The sequence below is a fragment of the Cryptomeria japonica genome, unplaced genomic scaffold (genome assembly GCF_030272615.1).
Source record: "Cryptomeria japonica unplaced genomic scaffold, Sugi_1.0 HiC_scaffold_225, whole genome shotgun sequence".
Taxonomy (NCBI): domain Eukaryota; kingdom Viridiplantae; phylum Streptophyta; class Pinopsida; order Cupressales; family Cupressaceae; genus Cryptomeria; species Cryptomeria japonica.
This window is the reverse complement of record NW_026729047.1, coordinates 223911-235000: the sequence shown is the minus strand read 5'-3', so window position 1 is coordinate 235000 and position 11090 is coordinate 223911. Positions and strand designations below refer to the sequence as shown.

The 11090-nt window shown below is 63.1% G+C and overlaps 2 non-coding genes across 2 annotated transcripts; both read right to left on the bottom strand.

Annotated features, from left to right (window-relative positions):
- Positions 1–2034: 2034 nt before the first annotated feature.
- On the bottom strand, positions 2035–2153 carry LOC131868938 (5S ribosomal RNA). Its single transcript, XR_009367339.1, has one exon. It is a non-coding gene; the product is annotated as a 5S ribosomal RNA (ribosomal RNA).
- Positions 2154–9970: 7817 nt separating this feature from the next.
- On the bottom strand, positions 9971–10089 carry LOC131868937 (5S ribosomal RNA). Its single transcript, XR_009367338.1, has one exon. It is a non-coding gene; the product is annotated as a 5S ribosomal RNA (ribosomal RNA).
- Between the last annotated feature and the right edge of the window lie 1001 nt (positions 10090–11090).

Genomic DNA, 11090 nt, shown 5'->3' with positions numbered 1-11090 from the left:
ACGAAGTCGGACCCCGGTTTGCCCCGGGTGCGCACCTCGCGTGCACCTTGGTGCGCACACCTTGGCTGGGTTGCGCGGCCTGGTGGGCACCATGGTGCGCACCAAGGAGCGCTCCGAAGTGTGCTCCAAGGTGCGGCGTGCACGAAGTCGGAGCCCGGTTTGCCCCGGGTACGCACCTCGCGTGCACCTTCGCCGGGGTGGGCACCTCGGCTGGGTTGCGCGCCCTGGTGCGCACCAAGGAGCGCTCCGAAGTGTGCTCCAAGGTGCGGCGTGCACGAAGTCGGAGCCCGGTTTGCCCCGGGTGCGCACCTCGCGTGCACCTTCGGCGGGGTTGCGCGCCCTGGTGGGCACCATGGTGCGCACCAAGGAGCGCTCCGAAGTGTGCTCCAAGGTGCGGCGTGCACGAAGTCGGAGCCCGGTTTGCCCCGGGTGCGCACCTCGCGTGCACCTTCGGCGGGGTTGCGCGCCCTGGTGGGCACCATGGTGCGCACCAAGGAGCGCTCCGAAGTGTGCTCCAAGGTGCGGCGTGCACGAAGTCGGAGCCCGGTTTGCCCCGGGTGCGCACCTCGCGTGCACCTTCGCCGCGGTGGGCACCATGGCGTGCACGAAGTCGGAGCCCGGTTTGCCCCGGGTGCGCACCTCGCGTGCACCTTCGCCGGGGTGGGCACCTCGGCTGGGTTGCGCGCCCTGGTGCGCACCAAGGAGCGCTCCGAAGTGTGCTCCAAGGTGCGGCGTGCACGAAGTCGGAGCCCGGTTTGCCCCGGGTGCGCACCTCGCGTGCACCTTCGCCAGGGTGGGCACCTCGGTGCGCACACCTTCTCAATGTTTTCTTGCCTTTTCTGGAAATTGGTGAAGGCAGCGCATCAAAGGTGCGCACCTCGGTGTGCTCCGAGGTGCGAACCCGAGAGCGCTCCGAGGTGCCCACGAAGTCGAAAGTCGGGTTAATTGCATTGTTTTCCCCGGGTGCGCTCCGAGGTGCGCAACATCGGCGCGCACCAAGGAGGGCTCCGAAGTGTGCTCCAAGGTGCGCACGATGGCGTGCACCTCTGGTGCGCACGATTCGGAGCTCGGTTTGACCGGGGTGCGCACACCTTGGCTGGGTTGCGCACCTTTTGTGCGCTCCAAGGTGCGCACGAAGTCGGAGCTCGGTTTGCCCCGGGTGCGCACCTTCGCCAGGGTGCGCACCTTGATGCGCACGCCTTGGCTGGGCTGCGCACCTTGGTGGGCGCCATGGTGCGCACCTTTCGTGCGCTCCAAGGTGCGCACGAAGTCGGAGCTCGGTTTGCCCCGGGTGCGCACCTTGGTGGGCGCCATGGTGCACTCCGAGGTGCCCAAGATTGGTGCGCACCAAGGAGCGCTCCGAAGTGCGCTCCAAGGTGCGCGCGAAGTCGAAAGTTGGGTTAATTGTCCGGTTTGCCTCGGGTGCGCACCTTGCGTGCACCTTCGCCAGGGTGGGCGCCTTGGTGCGCACACCTTGGCTGGGCTGCGCACACCTTGGCACCCGCGTTTCCTTCATTTTAAATTTTTTTTTTTTACAATCTCTCAAGTGGGAAATTCTATAATCTCAACTTTTTTTGCCTTTTCAGGAAACTTTTGAATGGAGCGCATCATTGGTGCGCTCCGAAGTGTGCTCCAAAGCTCTCTCCAGCTGCGTGCACCTGCCCCGGCCGCGCACCCGGCCCCGCCCAGCTTCGCTCACCTGTCCCGGGCGTCTGGTGCGGAACCTTAGAGTAAGAAACATCACCGTGCACCTTGGCCAACGTGCGCGACTCGACCGAGCGCGCACTGGCCGAGGTGCACACCGATTTCACCTGGGTGCGCGCGCAGCACCTCGGGCGCACCGGGGTGCGCGCACAACGCCCGGGTTGCACCGTGGCCTGTGTGCTCGGGGCGCCTCGGGTGCGCGCTCGGTGTCGCCCCCGCGCGCGCGGTAGTGCGGGCAGCGCACCCCGGCCCGGCCCGGCCCCGACGAGAACGCAAACGGGCAAAAGGTTTATTCAAATAGCATTGCGATGCCCGGCGAAAAACTAAAAAAGGGTGCAACACCGGGACTTCCCGGGAGGTCACCCATCCCAGTACTACTCCGGCCCAAGCGCGCTTAACTGCGGAGTTCTGATGGGATCCGGTGCACTAACGCTGGTATGATCGCACCCGTTATGAGCTTGTCGCAGTGTGTACTTAGCAAACCGCGACCCACGTGCGAATCCACCCCGGCCACCCACCCCCGTCGAGGTGCACACCCTCCCTCGCGAAGTGCGCCCCGTTCGCCAAGTGTGAGCCCTGCCCGGGTGCGCGCACCTTGCTAGGGCGTCGGGTGTGCACCCGGCCCGGCCTACGTGCGTGCACCTGTAGGGGACGTCGTGTGCGTGCAGTGTCCCGTCTGCAACGCGGTGCCCACACACCACCTCGGGCGCAACGACCTGCGCTCACATGTGGGCCGAGTGCACCTTGGTGCATGTTCGGGGCGCCTCGGGTGCACGCTCGATCTTGCCCCGGTGCACCAAGGCGCTCGGTTTGCCCCGGGTGCGCACTTGGTGCAAGGTGGGCACCCAAAATAGGGATCAAGCACCAAAACACAAGTTTCGGGATGCAAAATGGGACCCAAGGACCACAAATGCGTTCCAAGACCCATGATGGGTCCACGAGAACAAAAATGTGTTCCGAGACTTAATAAACAAATATTGGGTTTTAGGAGAAGAAACATGCTCTGATGCCCAAAACGAGAATCGACCCCGAAAAGGCCACAGGCCAAAAGTGGGATGCGAGACAAAAAAAAATGGGACCCGAGGACCAAAATTGGGTTCCCAGGTCGAAGACAGGGCAACCGGACAAGAAACGACCTCTAAGGCTCGAAATGAGTCCCGACGACTAAAACTTGACAAGAAGCACCCATCAGGCACCCAACTCGACACCCATGGGATGCCGACCCACCCGGGCTTCCACCTAGCACACCTTGGCACCCACCCACCCTCGCACCCAACCTCGCACCCAACTTAGCACCTTTGAACCCACATTGGCACTCACCCTGACCCTGGCACCTTGGAACCCACATTGGCACTCACCTTGACCCTGGCACCCACCTTTGCACTCACCTTGGGACCCACCCTGGCTCCCACCTCGGCACCCACCCAGACACCCACCTTGGTTCCTTGGCACCCACCTTGGATCCTTGGCACCCACCCCGACACCCACCTTGGCACGCAACTTGGCTACTTGCCACCCACCTTGGCTCCTTGACGCCCACCCCGACAACCACCCCGTGACCTACCCTGGCTAGGGTTGGTGCACACCCACCCTGGTGCCCACCTTGGCACCCACCCTATGACCCACCTTGGCACGCACCTTAGTACCCACACCGTTACCCACCCTAGGACCCACCCCGTGACCCACCTTGGCCAGGGTGGGTGCCTTGGTGCGCACAACTTGCCTGGGCTGCACACCAGGGCGGGCTCAAGATGGCACCCGCGTTCCGTTTTTTTCACTATCTTTCAAAACGGAAATTTTAAAATCTCATTTTTTTCTTTTTTTTGCCTTTTCTGGAAATTAGTGAAGGCAGCGCATCAAAGGTGCGCAATGCTGGTGCGAACCCGGGAGCGCTCCGATGTGTGCTCCAAGGTGCGGCGTGCACGAAGTCCGAGCCCGGTTTGCCCCGGGTGCGCACCTCGCGTGCACCTTCGCCGGGGTGAGCACCTTGGCTGGGTTGCGCGCCCTGGTGCGTACCAAGGAGCGCTCTGAAGTGTGCTCCAAGGTGCGGCGTGCACGAAGTCGGAGCCCGGTTTGCCCCGGGTGTGCACCTCGGGTGCGCACCTCGCGTGCACCTTCGCTGCGGTGGGCACCTTGGCTGGGTTGCGCGCCTTGGTGGGCACCATGCAGTGCACGAAGTCGGAGCCCGGTTTGCCCCGGGCGCGCACCTCCGCCAGGGTGGGCACCTTGGTGCGCACAACTTGCCTGGGCTGCGCATCAGGAAGGGCTCAAGATGGCACCCGCGTTCCGTTTTTTTCACTATCTTTCAGAACGGAAATTTTAAAATATCGTTTTTTTTTGCCTTTTCTGGAAATTAGTGAAGGCAGCGCATCAAAGGTGCGCAACGCTGGTGCGAACCTGGGAGCGCTCCGATGTGTGCTCCAAGGTGCGGCGTGCACGAAGTCGGAGCCCGGTTTGCCTCGGGTGCGCCCTGGTGGGCACCATGGTGCGCACCAAGGAGCGCTCCGAAGTGTGCTCCAAGGTGCGGCCTGCACGAAGTCGGAGCCCGGTTTGCCCCGGGTGTGCACCTCGGGTGGGCACCTTGGTGCGCATGCCTTGCCTGGGCTGCGCACCAGGGCGGGCTCAAGATGGCACCCGCGTTCCTTTTTTTTCACTATCTTTCAAAACGGAAATTTTAAAATCTCATTTTTTTTTGCCTTTTTCTGGAAATTAGTGAAGGCAGCGCATCAAAGGTGCGCACCTCGCTGCCCACCACGGTGCGCAACGCCGGTGGGCACCCGGGAGTGCTTCGAAGTGTGCTCCAAGGTGCTGCGTGCACGTTGTCGGAGCCCGGTTTGCCCCGGGTGCGCACCTCGCGTGCACCTTCGTCGGGGTGGGCACCTTGGCTTGGTTTGCCCCGGCTGCGCTCCGAAGCGGGGTTATTGGAGCGCCGCCTCTTTTTTTGTCGGAGCGTTTGGTGGGGTTTCTCGCATTGGCTCTTCCGAGGCCCGGTTGCCACCCTGGCGCGCACGAAGTCGGAAGTAGGGTTAATTGCCCGGGTGCGCACCTTTGCCAGGGTGGCACCTTACCTGGGCTGCGCACCAGGGCGGGCTCAAGATGGCACGCGCGTTCCGTTTTTTTCACTATCTTTCAAAACGGAAATTTTAAAATCTCCTTTTTTTTTTGCCTTTTCTGGAAATTAGTGAAGGCAGCGCATCAAAGGTGCGCACCTCGCTGCCCACCTTGGTGTGCTCTGAGGTGCGCACCCGGGAGCGCTACGAAGTGTGCTCCAAGGTGCGGCGTGCACGTTGTCGGAGCCCGGTTTGCCCCGGGTGCGCACCTCGCCTGCACCTTGGCCGGGGTGGGCACCTTGGCTGGGTTTGCCCAGGGTGCGCTCCGAAGCGGGGTTACTGGAGCGCCCCCTCTTTTTTTGTCAGAGAGTTTGGTGGGGTTTCTCGCATTGGCTCTTCCCAGGCCCGGTTGTTGGGTGCGCTCCCACCCTGGCGCGCGCGAAGTTGGAAGTTGGGTTAATTGCCCGGGCGCGCACCTTCGCCAGGGTGGGCACCTTGGTGCGCAAACCTTGGCTGGGCTGCGCACCAGGGCGGGCTCAAGATGGCACCAGCATTCCCTTTTTCTCACTATCTTTCAAAACGGAAATTTTAAAATCTCGTTTTTTTTTTGCCTTTTATGGAAATTAGTGAAGGCATCGCATCAAAGGTGCGCACCTCGCTGCCCACCTTGGTGTGCTCCGAGGTGCCCACCACGGTGCGCAATGCCGGTGCGAACCCGGGAGCGCCCCGATGTGTGCTCCAAGGTGCGGCGTGCACGAAGTCGGACCCCGGTTTGCCCCGGGTGCGCACCTCGCGTGCACCTTGGTGCGCACACCTTGGCTGGGTTGCGCGGCCTGGTGGGCACCATGGTGCGCACCAAGGAGCGCTCCGAAGTGTGCTCCAAGGTGCGGCGTGCACGAAGTCGGAGCCCGGTTTGCCCCGGGTGCGCACCTTCGCCGCGGTGGGCACCATGGCGTGCACGAAGTCGGAGCCCGGTTTGCCCCGGGTGCGCACCTCGCGTGCACCTTCGCCGGGGTGGGCACCTCGGCTGGGTTGCGCGCCCTGGTGCGCACCAAGGAGCGCTCTGAAGTGTGCTCCAAGGTGCGGCGTGCACGAAGTCGGAGCCCGGTTTGCCCCGGGTGTGCACCTCGGGTGCGCACCTCGCGTGCACCTTCGCTGCGGTGGGCACCTTGGCTGGGTTGCGCGCCTTGGTGGGCACCATGCAGTGCACGAAGTCGGAGCCCGGATTGCCCCGGGCGCGCACCTCCGCCAGGGTGGGCACCTTGGTGCGCACAACTTGCCTGGGCTGCGCACCAGGAAGGGCTCAAGATGGCACCCGCGTTCCGTTTTTTTCACTATCTTTCAGAACGGAAATTTTAAAATCTCGTTTTTTTTTGCCTTTTCTGGAAATTAGTGAAGGCAGCGCATCAAAGGTGCGCAACGCTGGTGCGAACCTGGGAGCGCTCCGATGTGTGCTCCAAGGTGCGGCGTGCACGAAGTCGGACCCCGGTTTGCCCCGGGTGCGCACCTCGCGTGCACCTTGGTGCGCACACCTTGGCTGGGTTGCGCGCCCTGGTGGGCACCATGGTGCGCACCAAGGAGCGCTCCGAAGTGTGCTCCAAGGTGCGGCGTGCACGAAGTCGGAGCCCGGTTTGCCCCGGGTGCGCACCTCGCGTGCACCTTCGCCGCGGTGGGCACCATGGCGTGCACGAAGTCGGAGCCCGGTTTGCCCCGGGTGCGCACCTCGCGTGCACCTTCGCCGGGGTGGGCACCTTGGTGTGCAGACCTTGGCTGGGTTGCGCGCCCTGGTGGGCACCATGGTGCGCACCAAGGAGCGCTCCGAAGTGTGCTCCAAGGTGCGGCCTGCACGAAGTCGGAGCCCGGTTTGCCCCGGGTGTGCACCTCGGGTGGGCACCTTGGTGCGCATGCCTTGCCTGGGCTGCGCACCAGGGCGGGCTCAAGATGGCACCCGCGTTCCTTTTTTTTCACTATCTTTCAAAACGGAAATTTTAAAATCTCATTTTTTTTTGCCTTTTTCTGGAAATTAGTGAAGGCAGCGCATCAAAGGTGCGCACCTCGCTGCCCACCACGGTGCGCAACGCCGGTGGGCACCCGGGAGTGCTTCGAAGTGTGCTCCAAGGTGCTGCGTGCACGTTGTCGGAGCCCGGTTTGCCCCGGGTGCGCACCTCGCGTGCACCTTCGTCGGGGTGGGCACCTTGGCTGGGTTTGCCCCGGCTGCGCTCCGAAGCGGGGTTATTGGAGCGCCGCCTCTTTTTTTGTCGGAGCGTTTGGTGGGGTTTCTCGCATTGGCTCTTCCGAGGCCCGGTTGCCACCCTGGCGCGCACGAAGTCGGAAGTAGGGTTAATTGCCCGGGTGCGCACCTTTGCCAGGGTGGGCACCTTACCTGGGCTGCGCACCAGGGCGGGCTCAAGATGGCACGCGCGTTCCGTTTTTTTCACTATCTTTCAAAACGGAAATTTTAAAATCTCCTTTTTTTTTTGCCTTTTCTGGAAATTAGTGAAGGCAGCGCATCAAAGGTGCGCACCTCGCTGCCCACCTTGGTGTGCTCTGAGGTGCGCACCCGGGAGCGCTACGAAGTGTGCTCCAAGGTGCGGCGTGCACGTTGTCGGAGCCCGGTTTGCCCCGGGTGCGCACCTCGCCTGCACCTTGGCCGGGGTGGGCACCTTGGCTGGGTTTGCCCAGGGTGCGCTCCGAAGCGGGGTTACTGGAGCGCCCCCTCTTTTTTTGTCAGAGCGTTTGGTGGGGTTTCTCGCATTGGCTCTTCCCAGGCCCGGTTGTTGGGTGCGCTCCCACCCTGGCGCGCGCGAAGTTGGAAGTTGGATTAATTGCCCGGGCGCGCACCTTCGCCAGGGTGGGCACCTTGGTGCGCACACCTTGGCTGGGCTGCGCACCAGGGCGGGCTCAAGATGGCACCAGCATTCCCTTTTTCTCACTATCTTTCAAAACGGAAATTTTAAAATCTCGTTTTTTTTTTGCCTTTTATGGAAATTAGTGAAGGCATCGCATCAAAGGTGCGCACCTCGCTGCCCACCTTGGTGTGCTCCGAGGTGCCCACCACGGTGCGCAACGCCGGTGCGAACCCGGGAGCGCCCCGATGTGTGCTCCAAGGTGCGGCGTGCACGAAGTCGGACCCCGGTTTGCCCCGGGTGCGCACCTCGCGTGCACCTTGGTGCGCACACCTTGGCTGGGTTGCGCGGCCTGGTGGGCACCATGGTGCGCACCAAGGAGCGCTCCGAAGTGTGCTCCAAGGTGCGGCGTGCACGAAGTCGGAGCCCGGTTTGCCCCGGGTACGCACCTCGCGTGCACCTTCGCCGGGGTGGGCACCTCGGCTGGGTTGCGCGCCCTGGTGCGCACCAAGGAGCGCTCCGAAGTGTGCTCCAAGGTGCGGCGTGCACGAAGTCGGAGCCCGGTTTGCCCCGGGTGCGCACCTTCGCCGCGGTGCGCACCATGGCGTGCACGAAGTCGGAGCCCGGTTTGCCCCGGGTGCGCACCTCGCGTGCACCTTCGGCGGGGTTGCGCGCCCTGGTGGGCACCATGGTGCGCACCAAGGAGCGCTCCGAAGTGTGCTCCAAGGTGCGGCGTGCACGAAGTCGGAGCCCGGTTTGCCCCGGGTGCGCACCTCGCGTGCACCTTCGGCGGGGTTGCGCGCCCTGGTGGGCACCATGGTGCGCACCAAGGAGCGCTCCGAAGTGTGCTCCAAGGTGCGGCGTGCACGAAGTCGGAGCCCGGTTTGCCCCGGGTGCGCACCTCGCGTGCACCTTCGCCGCGGTGGGCACCATGGCGTGCACGAAGTCGGAGCCCGGTTTGCCCCGGGTGCGCACCTCGCGTGCACCTTCGCCGGGGTGGGCACCTCGGCTGGGTTGCGCGCCCTGGTGCGCACCAAGGAGCGCTCCGAAGTGTGCTCCAAGGTGCGGCGTGCACGAAGTCGGAGCCCGGTTTGCCCCGGGTGCGCACCTCGCGTGCACCTTCGCCAGGGTGGGCACCTCGGTGCGCACACCTTCTCAATGTTTTCTTGCCTTTTCTGGAAATTGGTGAAGGCAGCGCATCAAAGGTGCGCACCTCGGTGTGCTCCGAGGTGCGAACCCGAGAGCGCTCCGAGGTGCCCACGAAGTCGAAAGTCGGGTTAATTGCATTGTTTTCCCCGGGTGCGCTCCGAGGTGCGCAACATCGGCGCGCACCAAGGAGGGCTCCGAAGTGTGCTCCAAGGTGCGCACGATGGCGTGCACCTCTGGTGCGCACGATTCGGAGCTCGGTTTGACCGGGGTGCGCACACCTTGGCTGGGTTGCGCACCTTTTGTGCGCTCCAAGGTGCGCACGAAGTCGGAGCTCGGTTTGCCCCGGGTGCGCACCTTCGCCAGGGTGCGCACCTTGATGCGCACGCCTTGGCTGGGCTGCGCACCTTGGTGGGCGCCATGGTGCGCACCTTTCGTGCGCTCCAAGGTGCGCACGAAGTCGGAGCTCGGTTTGCCCCGGGTGCGCACCTTGGTGGGCGCCATGGTGCACTCCGAGGTGCCCAAGATTGGTGCGCACCAAGGAGCGCTCCGAAGTGCGCTCCAAGGTGCGCGCGAAGTCGAAAGTTGGGTTAATTGTCCGGTTTGCCTCGGGTGCGCACCTTGCGTGCACCTTCGCCAGGGTGGGCGCCTTGGTGCGCACACCTTGGCTGGGCTGCGCACACCTTGGCACCCGCGTTTCCTTCATTTTAAATTTTTTTTTTTTACAATCTCTCAAGTGGGAAATTCTATAATCTCAACTTTTTTTGCCTTTTCAGGAAACTTTTGAATGGAGCGCATCATTGGTGCGCTCCGAAGTGTGCTCCAAAGCTCTCTCCAGCTGCGTGCACCTGCCCCGGCCGCGCACCCGGCCCCGCCCAGCTTCGCTCACCTGTCCCGGGCGTCTGGTGCGGAACCTTAGAGTAAGAAACATCACCGTGCACCTTGGCCAACGTGCGCGACTCGACCGAGCGCGCACTGGCCGAGGTGCACACCGATTTCACCTGGGTGCGCGCGCAGCACCTCGGGCGCACCGGGGTGCGCGCACAACGCCCGGGTTGCACCGTGGCCTGTGTGCTCGGGGCGCCTCGGGTGCGCGCTCGGTGTCGCCCCCGCGCGCGCGGTAGTGCGGGCAGCGCACCCCGGCCCGGCCCGGCCCCGACGAGAACGCAAACGGGCAAAAGGTTTATTCAAATAGCATTGCGATGCCCGGCGAAAAACTAAAAAAGGGTGCAACACCGGGACTTCCCGGGAGGTCACCCATCCCAGTACTACTCCGGCCCAAGCGCGCTTAACTGCGGAGTTCTGATGGGATCCGGTGCACTAACGCTGGTATGATCGCACCCGTTATGAGCTTGTCGCAGTGTGTACTTAGCAAACCGCGACCCACGTGCGAATCCACCCCGGCCACCCACCCCCGTCGAGGTGCACACCCTCCCTCGCGAAGTGCGCCCCGTTCGCCAAGTGTGAGCCCTGCCCGGGTGCGCGCACCTTGCTAGGGCGTCGGGTGTGCACCCGGCCCGGCCTACGTGCGTGCACCTGTAGGGGGCGTCGTGTGCGTGCAGTGTCCCGTCTGCAACGCGGTGCCCACACACCACCTCGGGCGCAACGACCTGCGCTCACATGTGGGCCGAGTGCACCTTGGTGCATGTTCGGGGCGCCTCGGGTGCACGCTCGATCTTGCCCCGGTGCACCAAGGCGCTCGGTTTGCCCCGGGTGCGCACTTGGTGCAAGGTGGGCACCCAAAATAGGGATCAAGCACCAAAACACAAGTTTCGGGATGCAAAATGGGACCCAAGGACCACAAATGCGTTCCAAGACCCATGATGGGTCCACGAGAACAAAAATGTGTTCCGAGACTTAATAAACAAATATTGGGTTTTAGGAGAAGAAACATGCTCTGATGCCCAAAACGAGAATCGACCCCGAAAAGGCCACAGGCCAAAAGTGGGATGCGAGACAAAAAAAAATGGGACCCGAGGACCAAAATTGGGTTCCCAGGTCGAAGACAGGGCAACCGGACAAGAAACGACCTCTAAGGCTCGAAATGAGTCCCGACGACTAAAACTTGACAAGAAGCACCCATCAGGCACCCAACTCGACACCCATGGGATGCCGACCCACCCGGGCTTCCACCTAGCACACCTTGGCACCCACCCACCCTCGCACCCAACCTCGCACCCAACTTAGCACCTTTGAACCCACATTGGCACTCACCCTGACCCTGGCACCTTGGAACCCACATTGGCACTCACCTTGACCCTGGCACCCACCTTTGCACTCACCTTGGGACCCACCCTGGCTCCCACCTCGGCACCCACCCAGACACCCACCTTGGTTCCTTGGC